This window comes from Chiloscyllium punctatum, chromosome 24, assembly GCF_047496795.1.
Source record: "Chiloscyllium punctatum isolate Juve2018m chromosome 24, sChiPun1.3, whole genome shotgun sequence".
NCBI lineage: Eukaryota > Metazoa > Chordata > Chondrichthyes > Orectolobiformes > Hemiscylliidae > Chiloscyllium > Chiloscyllium punctatum.
The window spans coordinates 83701835-83715014 of record NC_092762.1 but is presented as its reverse complement, the minus strand read 5'-3'; positions in this window follow the sequence as shown (position 1 = coordinate 83715014).

Genomic DNA, 13180 nt, shown 5'->3' with positions numbered 1-13180 from the left:
CCCTCAGCTTCCGCTACCGTTCACGACAGTGCTGGCGAAACCTTCACGACACTTTGGGCAAGCGCCGTAATGTGGATTGAAGCTGAGCCTGTCAATCAAACAAGGTGCAAGCCACAGGAAAACTTGGCATTATATCCTGACTTTAGTCATATACTACGGAGAGGCAAGTGCTAGAGTTCAAATAACTAAAAATATTTAAAATATGTACATGCAATGTTCCAATTATTATTACCAATTATAATTTGATGCAATGAGATTTTTTTGATTCTGTTTTGTAGTTGAGGAGGGCAAAATGAACTAGGAACTTATGTTCAGAGTGGCTTAATAGTGCCTCAAAATATCCTAAAGCATCTTACATTTCTTGAATTAAAATATAGTCACTGTTGCTATGGTAACAGGGCTATTAGCTAATTGTGCACAGCGAGGTTCCACAAATAACTTCCAGGTTAAAAAACACCCCGTCAGTCAAGTTTCTCAGTATTGCCAGTCAAGGAATAAATGTTAGTTAGGGAGAGTGTTCCTGTTCTTTAAGTGGTGCCATGGGGTCATCTGCATCTAGGTAAATGGGCAAATGGTTTTAAAAAACATAAGAACTAGGAGCAGGAATAGTCCATCTGGCCCTTCGAGCCTGCCCCACCATTCAGCAAGATCATGGCTGATCTTTTCATGGCCTCAGCTCCACTTAGCCGCCTCTCATGTAACCCTTAGTTTCTTTACTGTTCCAAAAAAATCTTTAAGAACACTTCATTCAAAAAGTACAGCACATAAACTTTCTTGCAATTGTTGTACTGACATAGTAGCAAAGTTAAGCCCACACCTCAGACAGTGTGACTTATACCGGTACGTTTCTGTACCTTTTTACTTAAAAAATGTTAAACTGGGACAAGCAGAAAAAAAAATGCATTTACGTAACATCAGCAGGAATTCCTAAAACATTTTACAGCCAATGAAATATTTTTTGAAATGAAGTCACTGTTATATCGTGTGAGGTAGCCAATTTGCAGACAGGAAGATCTGAAAAATAGGAATCTGATCACTTCCAGAGCTTTTGGTGAATTTGATTGAGAGATAAACATTGGTGAGGACATCAAGGAGAACTGCTCCTCTTCGAAATAATGGCATGTGACCCCCAATGTCCACGTGAGAGGGCAGCACTCCATATTCTTGCTCCCACACTCCTTCATCCCAACACCCTCACAATCCTGGATCTTGACACAAGGTGAGATTGGAGTGTTACAGTTGGGTGTTCTGTGTACCACCTCCTGATTGCCTGAGTTTTGCATTAAGGCCCAGGATGTATTTGGGATGTTTCTTGGATCTTTAGATTAGATTAGATTAAAATATTAGATTAGATTAGATTACTTACAGTGTGGAAACAGGCCCTTCGGCCCAACAAGTCCACACCGCCCCGCCGAAGCGCAACCCACCCATACCCCTACATTACCCCTTCCTAACACTACGGGCAATTTAGCATGGCCAATTCACCTGACCTGCACATCTTTGGACTGTGGGAGGAAACCGGAGCACCCGGAGGAAACCCACGCAGACACGGGGAGAACGTGCAAACTCCACACAGTTAGTCGCCTGAGGCGGGAATTGAACCCAGATCTCTGGCGCTGTGAGGCAACAGTGCTAACCACTGTGCCACCATGCCGCCCACAAGGATCAAGGACCAATTGTATTCTTGCCTCTCAGTCAGCACATTACGGGTTCAACTAGGCGAAAGTGAGCACTGCAGATGCTGGAGATTAGAGTCAAGAGTGTGGTGCTGGAAAAGCACAGCAGGCCAGGCAGCATCCAAGGAGCAGGAAAATCATCGTTTCATCGATTACAGTGTACTTCCAGTGTAGTACTGAGGGAGTGCTGCACTGTCAGAGCTCCCCTTTTAAATGGGGCACTAAACCAAGGTGGCACTTGCTTTCTCAGGTAGCTTTATTGTGCACAAATTGGTTGCTGCATTTCTGACGTCATTGCAAGTGTGTTCACGTCAGTACTTCATTGACTGTAAAGTGCTTTGGGATATTTTGGTAACGAGGAGTAAGATTGTCATTTTTAACTATAATGTTGCTTCAATTTTCCATTTAAAAATGCAAATTGAATTTTGTTTTGTTAATGATGAGAAAAAGTTAGTGTGATTTGCTTACATCTGTGAACTTGAATGTCTAATTTGAATCCTTATGAGTCAGAAGAAGATAGAGAGGGAGTTGCAAAATAGAGAGAGAAATGTAATGTTTCTTTCCTCATTCAAATTGAATTGTTTTTAATGTCACAAGGAAGTTTGAAAGCAAGCAAAGCCTTGACGATCTAAACAGATAGGAAGGGCGGGGAAGAATGGAGCAAAATTAATTCAGATTGAGTTCAACTTTTTAATATAAACATTAAACAGGTTAATTATAACCGCTACAGTGTGGAAACAGGCCCTTCGGCAACTAGTCCACACCAAACCTCTGAGGAGTGACCCACCCAGACCCAGTTCCCCTGACTAATAACCTACACGATAGGCAATTTAGCATGGCCAATTCACCTAACCTGTACATCTTTGGATTGTGGGAGGAAACCGGAGCACCCAGAGGAGACGCGTGCAGTCGCCCGAGGCCGGGATCAAACCCGGGTCCCTGGCACTATGAGTGTATAGCAGTGCTAACCACTGAGCCACCGTGTTACCCCAAAGCATTATAACAAAAGAACCAAATGGTCAAGGGAAGCTGATCAAAATGAAATCAGATTGTCATCCTGATAGGAAGGCAATGGCCTGGTGGTGTTATCATTGGGCTATTAACCCGGAGACCTGGGTTCAAATCTTGCTATGGCAGATGAAATAGTTTGAATTCAATAAAAATCTGGAATCAAAAGTCTAGTGAATAGATTTTGAATTGCTTGTTGGAAAAACCCATCTGATTTGCTATTGCCTTTAGGGAAGGAAACTGCCATTCTTACTTGTTCTGACTTACAAGTGACCCAGATCCAAAGCAATGTGGTTCACTTTCAATCTCAATTAGGGATGAGCAATAATTGTTGGCCTAGCCAGCAAGACCTTCATCTGATGAATAAATGCAAAAGAAATTGCTGGTTTTGATGATCCACCAAACTGTCAAAAATCTCTTTTGTTCTAGTGAACATTCTCCCTCCCCAAAGATACCTAGGTGTGGGCGTAACCATGGAAGAGTCAAAAAAGGTGGCACTGGAAAAGCACAGTAGGTCAGGCAGCATCTGAGGAGCAGGAGAGTTGACGTTTCAGACATAAGCCCTTCATCAGGGATGTAACCATGGAAGAGTGGTAGACAGTCTAATGCTATGACCACCGCCCCCTCCCCAGCCCACTGCCTGGACCTATTGAAGGTCACCTTGGCCAGGCTGAGGAGCAGGTCCATGAGGAGGCCCTCAAACCTGCTCATGTCAGACCCCTGTGGCCCTCAACTCCCTGATATTTCAAAATCCACCTTCAAATACGTTCAGTGATTTAGCCTCTATCATTCTGTGATAGAGAATCCCAGGCATTCATGAACTTATGACCAAACTTCTTTTGTATCTCAGTTTTAAATGAATATCCCCTCTATTCTATAACTTGCCTCTGAGTTTGAGTCTCCCCCAGTAGTAGAAGCATGTTCTCAACATCCCTGTCAAGCCCTCTCAGAATCTTGTATGTTTCAATAAGATCACCCCTTTAGTCTTCTAAATTGATGAATAAAGGCCTAGCTTGTTTCGTAGCTCTTGATAAGTCAACCCCTTCCTCCAAGGAATTAGCTTAATGAATCTCTTTTGAACTGCCTCCAACATCAACACGCCCTTTTTTAAATACAGGGACCAAAACTGCACACAGGTGCAGCTTCACCCCAATGCAATATCGTCATAACAAGACTTATTTTCAAACTCCAATCTGTTTACAATAAAAGCCAAAATTATTTCCAATTTTAAGTACTTGCTGCACCTGCATGCTAACCTTTTTGTGTTTCATGCAGAAGAACACCCAAACCTCTGTCTATTTAAATAATCACTTGTCTTTCAATTCCTCCAACCAAAGGGCATGCCCTCAGACTTTCCTACATCAAACTCCACCTTCCATGTTGTTGCCCAATCTCTCTAACAATTTATATCCCCTTGCAGAGTCGTTATGTCCTCATGACAATCCACCTTCCCATCTATTTTTATATCATAAGCAATTATGGATCCATTGTCCTCCACAAAGTAATTAATATAGATGGTAAATAATTAAGGCCCTAGGTCTAATCCTTTTCACACCCCATTACTTGCATGGTTCCAATCAGAAAGAGACACAGAAATCCCAACTCTGTCTGTGTTAACCAATCCTCAGTCCAAGATGATTCATTGCCCCCAACATTGTGAGCTCCTATCTTTTGCAATAATGTTTACAGGTGGTATCTTAACAAGTGCCTTCTGGATACAAGCCATCAGGTCCTGGCTGGTTTCAGGTTTGGCTCAGTAATTTGGTTATTACCTTGTCCCAAGTGGTGGAGACTGTTACAGGATCTTTCCTCCCATTACACCTTGCTTATCTGTTACCTTTGGGATGTTTATTGTATCCTTTAGTCTAAACATTGGTTTCAATTATCTGCTATTACTCTGCTGCTCATTACTAATTTATCCAGTTGCATCCTCAAAGGGTCCACACTCACATGGGGTCACAATGGGCTCAGGGCTGCACTAACACAGTGGACCCTAGGAATTGGAGTTGGGATTTGTGGAGCAGACTCAATGGGTTGAATGGCCTATATCTGATCCTATAACTTATGGTCTTCTACTGTCTAATACCAGTCTGAGGGTTGGGAGTGGTGTGAGAGTGAGGACTGAGCTGAGGGGGAACTTCTTCACCCAAAGGGGTGTGAACCTGTAGGATTCCCTACCGAGTGAAACAGTTGAGGCTGCCTCATTAGATGTTTTTAAGGTAAAGATAGATAGAGTTTTCAACAGTAAAGGAATTAAGGGTTATGGTGAGCACGTGGATAAATGGAACTGAATCCATGAAAGGATCAGGCAGACCTTACTGAATGGCATAGCAGCTTGAGGGGTCAGACGGCCTACTCCTGCTCCTAGTTTGATGTTCTTATGATGGAAGTTTTAGAGAGAGCTGAGCGAGCAGGTGATGGGAATGTTCTGATTGAATGGATAGTTGAAAGAGAAAAAAGGGGTAGTAGTACTCAGACAGGACAAGACGAACAGGCATTAGTCAGATGAAGGCGACAGGATGAGAGTATGACAGAGGGTAAAAGATGGCAAGAAAGCCTCTGGGGCTCCATTTTCCTCGCAACCAGTACCAGCACTGCTCCCTCCACCCTGCCCCATTAAACTTGGCTGCTTTCCACAAACGCAAGTACTTTGTGTATCCACATCAATGTTTAAGAATCTCGTCTACATGTACAAGAACACAACAATTATGGACCGTTCAGGTCCCAGTAACCCCATGTGATGTTGTTCAATTGTTCAGCACACACCACATGCTGGAGCTACTTCCCTTTGTTTCAAAACAGTTGCTATGGAAATGGATTGAAGACAAATCTACCATTTAGAAATGGAGGAACCCGAATTCCTGACTCTGAGGGAGTTGAAAATGAAAAAGGGGGAAGCAAAGGCCTAGTGGTATTATCACTAGATAATTAATCGAGAGACCCAAGTAATGTTCTAGGGACCTGGGTTTGAATCCTGTAGATCACGGAATTTGAAAACAATTAAAAGAATTGAATGGAATTAAGAGCCTAATGAAGACAATGAAACCGTTGTCAATTGTCAGGAAAAAATGCATCTAATTAAATCCTGTAGGGAAGGAAATCTGCTATCCGTACCTGGTCTGGCCTACGTGCCCCCTGGGCAATAAATGCTGGCTGCACTAGTGACACACACAAATCTCTCAAAATATAAGTGCTGAGTTGAAATGTGCAAGATTCTTAGAGCACTTGACAGGGTAGGTGCCAAAAGGTTGTTTCCCCTTGTGGTACAGTCTAGGACCAGTGGGTATAATCTCGATATAAGGGATTGCACATTTAAGACAAAGTTGAGGAAGAATGTCTTCTCTCAGACAATTGTGATTTTTGAAAAAAATTATTCACTGATGGGATGTGGTGTTGCTGGCTGGGCCAACATTTATTGCCGGTCCCAATTGCCCCTTGAGAAGGTGGTGGTGAGCTGCCTTCTTGAACTGTTGCAGTCCATGTTCTGTAGGTCGGTCCACAATGCTGTTAGGAAAGGGAATTCTATCATTTATATCCGGTAACCTTGAAGGAATTGTGAAATATTTCCCAAGTCAGGACGTTGAGTGGCTTGGAGGGGCACTTGAAGGTGCTGGTGTTCCCAAGTATCTGTTGCCCTTGTCCATCCAGATGGAAGCGGTCATGGGTTTGGAAGGTGCTGACTAAGGATCTTTGGTGAATTTCTGCAGTGCATCTTGTAGATAGTATCCACTGCTATTAATGAGTGTTACTGTGGAGGGAGTGGATGCTTGTGGATGTGGTGCCAGTCAAGAGGGGGCTGCTTTGTCCTGGATGGTGTCAAGCTTCTTGAGTGTTGTTGGAGCTGCATCCATCCAGACAAGTGCGGAGTATTCTATCACACTGCTGACTTGTGCCTTGTTAATGGTGAACCAGACTTGGGGGAGTCAGGAGGGGAGTCACTTGCTGCAGTATTCTGAGCAGCTGACCTGCCGTTCTCGTTTGCGTGTTTTTATGTGGTGAGTCCAGTTGAGTTTCTGACCAATGGTGACCCCCAGTATGTTGACAGTGGGGGATTCAGAGGAATTTGTGATTTGTGGAATTCTTTACCATAGCTGAGGCTTGCTTGTTAAGTATATTCGAGGCAGAGATAGGCAGATTTTTAATCAGTGATGCAATCAAATGTTGTGGGAAAAGGCAGGAAAGTGGGGTTAATGATGATCAGACCAGCCATGACCTCACTGAGTGGCAGAACAGGCTTGATGGGCTGAACAGCCTACATCAGCTCACACGTATATGCTCCATTGTCTTTCTAGTGTGGAACATGGATCAACTTCCTTGTGACTCTGAGCTGGAAAAGTTAGCAACTGAGCCATAACTGCTATTGAATGAGGGGCGAGGGGAGTCATTAGATGGGAGTGGTGCCAATTGCAGTGACAGAATACGAGCGGGAAGGGCAGATGTGAAAAATGTGGAGAAGGTTCACAAAAAGCAGAATGAATCCCTGGCACGTAGAGGGTTAGTTCCAGATACACAGTAACTTGTCCCCTTGACGTTTGGAAAGGTCAGTCAGACAGACAGATGGCCTTTCCCTAGATCTCCAACGTGTAAGTTAAGTAACTGAGCGAGATAGGGAGCCATGGGCTTGCAATCTGGAAAGACACATAAAATGCCAGGTTGACTGGGGAAGTCTTGAAAAAATTAGTTGACCTCAATTGCCCTCACTGAAGAACGACTCGCAGACTGTGTGGGTAAAAAGTTGATCGATCGAAGACAGCAGTTTGCAGAGGAAGAAGCTAAGGGTGAGAAGCTGAAATTGGGAAGTAATCCTTATTACTGCCTTGTACATCACTTCGCTTAAATTCACAACTGTCACGGGTGAATACAGTTCAACTGTTGGATGTTGTAGGCTCTGTGACGAATTGATTGCAGGCTTCTGCACCTACTCCAGCTTGTTACTCTGTTAAATCTAGAGCAAGCCAGCATGACCTTAATATTACGGTCAAGCTATTCAGCAGGCGGTCAAAAAACAATTCTTCATATAACAGATGGTGGTAAATTTGCAAGGCTATAGTCAAACAGCCAGGGTGTGGAAATAGTTGCTCAGCTTCTTCAAAGAGCAAGCATAGAAGTGATCGACTGATTGGCCGCTTTCTGTGGTCTATAAGAATTCTGTCCTCAAAAAACCATTGAGGCTGGGGGTCAATTGAATGTTTCAAGTCTGTGTGATTGCTAGGTCTTTGTTGGGTAAGGGCAATAAAAGTTACAGAGCTGATGCATCAAGACTGTGTTAAGGTACAGATAAGCATTATCTGATTGAGTAGACGCAAGAGGGCAAACGGCTTCCTCCTGTTCCTGCATTGTCTTCTTCAGGAAGTTCTGGTTGTATCAAGGACAGCTGCCAATTTGACTGGTGCAATGCATATTATTTCTTCACTCTGAACTTCCAAAACATTCTTGCTCTTGTTTTCTCCTGTTCCCCATTTCAGGAGGTTTGGACACTATTTCAGGATGAGGTTCCATGGGAACCAGTAATTTGTGCTTTTTGACTTCCTCTGTTCTTCATATCATAGAATCATAGAATTGTTATGGTGTCGCAGGAGACCATTCAGTCCATCGTGCCTGCAGGACATGGGAACTTTATACGTGACAATAGAATATTTGTTCACGAGGCTGGCGAACGTGATTGTGGAATAAAAAGTGAACAATATCTTTACTCGAAGAATATTCATGAAGAATGTGTAAAAGGACTGACATCAGATGACATGGGACTGGAGCCTGAATCTGTAGAGTTCTGGCAGTTGTCTTTCTTACCACCTGTTCATAAAAACATAAAAAATAGGAGCAGGAGATGGCCCCTCGAGCCTGCTCCACCATTCAATAAGATCATGGCTGATCTTTTCGTGATAAACGAAATTTGCCCACCTGCTCACCATAACCCCTAATACCTTTACTGTTCAAAAATCTATCTGTCTTTCCCTTAAAAACATTCACGAGATAACTTCAACTGCTTCACTGGGCAGGGAATTCCACCGATTCACAACCCTTTGGGTAAAGAAGTTCCTCCTTAACTCAGTCCTAAACCTGCTCCCCCTCATTTTGAGGCTATGCCCCCCAGTTCTGGTTTCACACACCAGTGGAAACAACCTCCCTGCTTCTATCTTATCTATCCGCTTCATAATTTTATATGTTTCTATAAGATCCCTCCTCATTCCAAACAGTATAGTCCCAGTCTACTCAATCTCCTTCATAAGCCAATCCTCTCAATTCTGGTCTCAACCTAGTGAACCTCCTCTGCATTCCCTCCAGTGCCAGTAAGGATTCTTTGCTTGTACTTAATAAAGCCTTTTAATGTTCATTCACCTGACTGTAGACCTCACCTCACTACAATAATCAAGTATACCATTCATTCAGTAGGTCTGTATCAGAAACCATGAACAATTCTGCCCTCACCCTCACCTACCCACTTGCCCCACTTTACCCTTGGATTTTCAGGTCAACAGCAAATGCCCCAACATTAGTCTGTGAGTTTTGACCTCAGGACCCAAATGTCTCAGGGCCAACTAGATAGTCTATCCACAAAGGGAGCAGTGGCTCAGTGAGTCGCATTGTTACTGTCCAAGTCAGAAGACCACCTCTGGTCGCCCAGTTATAGGAAGGATGTTATTAAGCTGGAGAGGGTTCAGAAGAGACTTACCAGGATGTCACTGTGTGTGGAAGGTTTGAATTATAAAGAAAGAATGGATAGACTGGGACTTTTTTCACTGGAGTGTAGGAGGTTGAGAGGCAACCTCATAGAAGTTTATAAAATAATGAAGGGTATTGATAAAGTTAATGGCATGTGTCTTCCCGAGGATGGGGGTTTTCAAGACCTGAGGGCACATTTTTAAGATGAGAGGAGAGAGATTAAAAAAAACACGAGGGGCAAATTGTTTATACAGAAGGTGGTTCATGTGTAGAATGAACTTTCTGAGGAAGTGGTGGACACGGGAACAATTGCAACGTTTAAAAAACATTTGGATGGACACCTGAATAAGGAGGAATATGGGCCAGCAGCAGGCAAGTGGGACTAGTTTAGCTTGAGATTATGTTCAGCACAGACTGGGTGGATCGAAGGGTGTGTTTCCTTGCTATGTAAGTCTATGAGGGTTCAATCTCACTCCAGAGACATGAACACAACATGATTGATGTTATTTTTTTTGCAAATGGAAATATTGTACAGTAGTGCCCCTGTTCTTGCAGGGGATATGTTCCAAGACCTACCACAGAAGCCTGAAACCATAGATCGGAGGGAACCCATTCATTTAAATGAGAAAGGTACCTTCCCAGCAGCCCCCGGTCCCTGATTCTGGAATGTTCTATGTAATATGTATGGGCCATGGTAAACCGCGGATAACCGAAACTGCGGAAAACGACTCCGCGGATATGGCGGTCGCCCTGTGTTAAGGCCCCACTTGCTCTCAAGAGGAGATAACACTCGCAAAACATTATTTAATGGTTCTTCTTTGTGTTCTATCCAATGTTTACTCCTCAACCATTGTTATATAACAAAGTTATGTTTGGTGTGCACAAATTGAATGCCACATTATAAGGTTGCTGCAAAAATACTTCATTGGCCATGAAACACTTTGGAACATCCTGAGGCCTTGACAGGTGTGAGATCAATGCAATTCCTTTGCTCAAGCCAAAAGACGCTTTTAATTGGGCAGTCTTTGACGACTGTTAACTTAAGTCAAAGCAAATGTTTTTTTAAAAGTTCTTTTATAACAGAAAGCAGAATTGATATAAATGCAGCAGAGCAGAAAGTCAGTTCTGAACACTGTAAAGGCAACCATGGCGATAACCCTGAGATATAAAGTGTAACCAGTTTGAAGTGGTCACTGCAATTATTTACTTTCATCATGGATTTGAGGGAGAAATTCCATTCAGGATTGGTGGAATTTAGTGAAATTTGACGAATGCAATTGAAGATTTGTTTGGTGGGGGTAATTGGAGGGAGAGAGGTTGTGGCAGTGCTGTCCTGGTAATTCAGATGTTCCAATGCTAATGGTGCAAAACTTGACCTACTCTTGGGAAATAAGGCAGGGCAGGTGACTGAGGTGCCAATGGGGGAGCACTTTGGGGCCAGCGACCATAATTCTATTAGTTTTAAAATAGTGATGGAAAAGGATAGACCACATCTAAAAGTTGAAGTTCTAAATTGGAGAAAGGCCAATTTTGATGGTATTAGGCAAGAACTTTCAAAAGCTGATTGGGGACAGGTGCTCGCAGGTAAAGGGACAGCTGGGAAATGGGAAGCCTTCAGTAAAAAGATAACAAGAATCCAGAGACAGTACATTCTGGCTGGGGGAAAGGAAAGGCTGGTAGGTGAATGCTGGATGACTAGAGAAATTGAGAGTTTGGTTAAGAAAAAGAAGGAAGCATATGTCAGGTATAGACAAGATAGATCGAGTGAATCTTTAGAAGAGTATAAAGGCAGTAGGAGTATACTTAAAAGGGAAATCAGGAGGGCAAAAAGGGGACTTGAGATAGCTTTGGCAAATAGAGTTAAGGAGAACCCAAAGGGTTTTTACAAATACATTAAGGAAAAAACGGTAACTAGGGAGAGAATAGGGCCTCTCAAAGATCAGAAAGGTGGCCTTTGTGTGGAATGCAGGAGATGGGGGAGATACTAAACGAGTACTTTGCATCAGTGTTTACTGTGGAGAAGGACATGGAAGATATAGAATGGAGGGAAATGGATGGAGATGGCAGGTGGGACTAGATTGGGTTGGGATAACTGGTCGGCATGGACGAGTTGGACCGAAGGGTCTGTTTTGTGCTGTACATCTCTATGACTTTATGACATCTTGAAAAATGTTCATATTACAGAGGAGGAAGTGCTGAATGTCATGAAATGCATAAAAGTGGATAAATCCCCAGGACCTGATCAGGTGTACTCGAGAACTCTGTGGGAGGGATGTGATTGCTGGGTCTCTTGTTGAGATATTTGTATCATCAAAAGTCACAGATGAGGTGCTGGAAGATTGGCAGTTGGCTGATGTGGTGCCACTACTCAAGGAAGGTGGTAAGGACAAGCCATGGAACTATAGGCCAGTGAGCCTGACGTCAGTGGTGGGCAGGTTGTTGGAGGGAATCCTGAGGGACAGGCTGTACATGTATTTGGAAAGGCAAGGACTGATTAGGGATAGTCAACATGGCTTTGTACATGGGAAATCATGTCTCACAAACTTGATTGAGTTTTCTGAAGAAGTAACAAAGAGAATCGATGAGGGCAGAGCGGTAGATGTGATCTATATGGACTTCAGTAAGACATTCAACAAGGTTCCCCATGGGAGACTGATTAGCAAGGTTAGATCTCATGGTATACAGGAGGAACTAGCCATTTGGATACAGAACTGGCTCAAAGCTAAAAGACAGAGGGTGGTGGTGGAGGGTTGTTTTTCAGACTGGAGGCCTGTGACCAGTGGAGTGCCACAAGGATCGGTGCTGGGTCCGCTACTTTTTGTTATTTATATAAATGATTTGGATGCGAGCATAAGCGGTATGATTAGTAAGTTTGCAGATGCCCCAAAATTGGAGGTGTAATGGACAGCGAAGAAGGTTATCTCAGATTACAACGGGATCTTGACCAGATGGGCCAATGGGCTGAGAAGTGGCAGATGGAGTTTAATTCAGATAAATGCGAGGTGCTGCATTTTGGGAAAGCAAATCTTAGCAGGACTTATACACTTAATGGTAAGGTCCTAGGGAGTGTTGCTGAACAAAGAGACCTTGGAGTGCAGGTTCACAGCTCCTTGAAAGTGGAGTCGCAGGTAGATAGGACAGTGAAGAAGGCATTTGATATGCTTTCCTTTATTGGTCAGAGTATTGAGTACAGGAGTTGGGAGGTCATGTTGCGGCTGTACAGGACATTGGTTTGGCCACTGTTGGAATATTGTGTACAATTCTGGTCTCCTTCCTATCGGAAAGATGTTGTGAAACTTGAAAGGATTCAGAAAAGATTTACAAGGATGTTGCCGGGATTGGAGGATTTGAGCTATAGGGAGAGGCTGAACAGGCTGGGGATGTTTTCCCTGGAGTGTCGGAGGCTGAGGGGTGTCTTAATAGAAGTTTATAAAATCATGAAAGGCATGGATAGGATAAATAGACACAGTTTTTCTCTGGGGTGGGAGAGTCCAGAACTAGAGGGCATAGGTTTAGGGTGAGAGGGGAAAGATATAAAAGAGACCTAAAGGGCAACTTTTTCTCACAGAGAGTAGTACGTGTATGGAATGAGCTACCAGAGGTAGTGGTGGATGCTCGTACAATTGCAACATTTGAAAGGCATTTGGATGGGTATATGAATAGAAGGGGTTAGGAGGGATATGGGCCAGGTGCTGGCAGGTGGGACTAGATTGGATTGGGATATCTGGTCGGCATGGATGAGTTGGACCGAAGGGTCTGTTTCCATGCTGTACATCTGTGTCTCTATGACACTGGGGACAAATTGCACGATGGAATTAGTAATTCTGGAAATG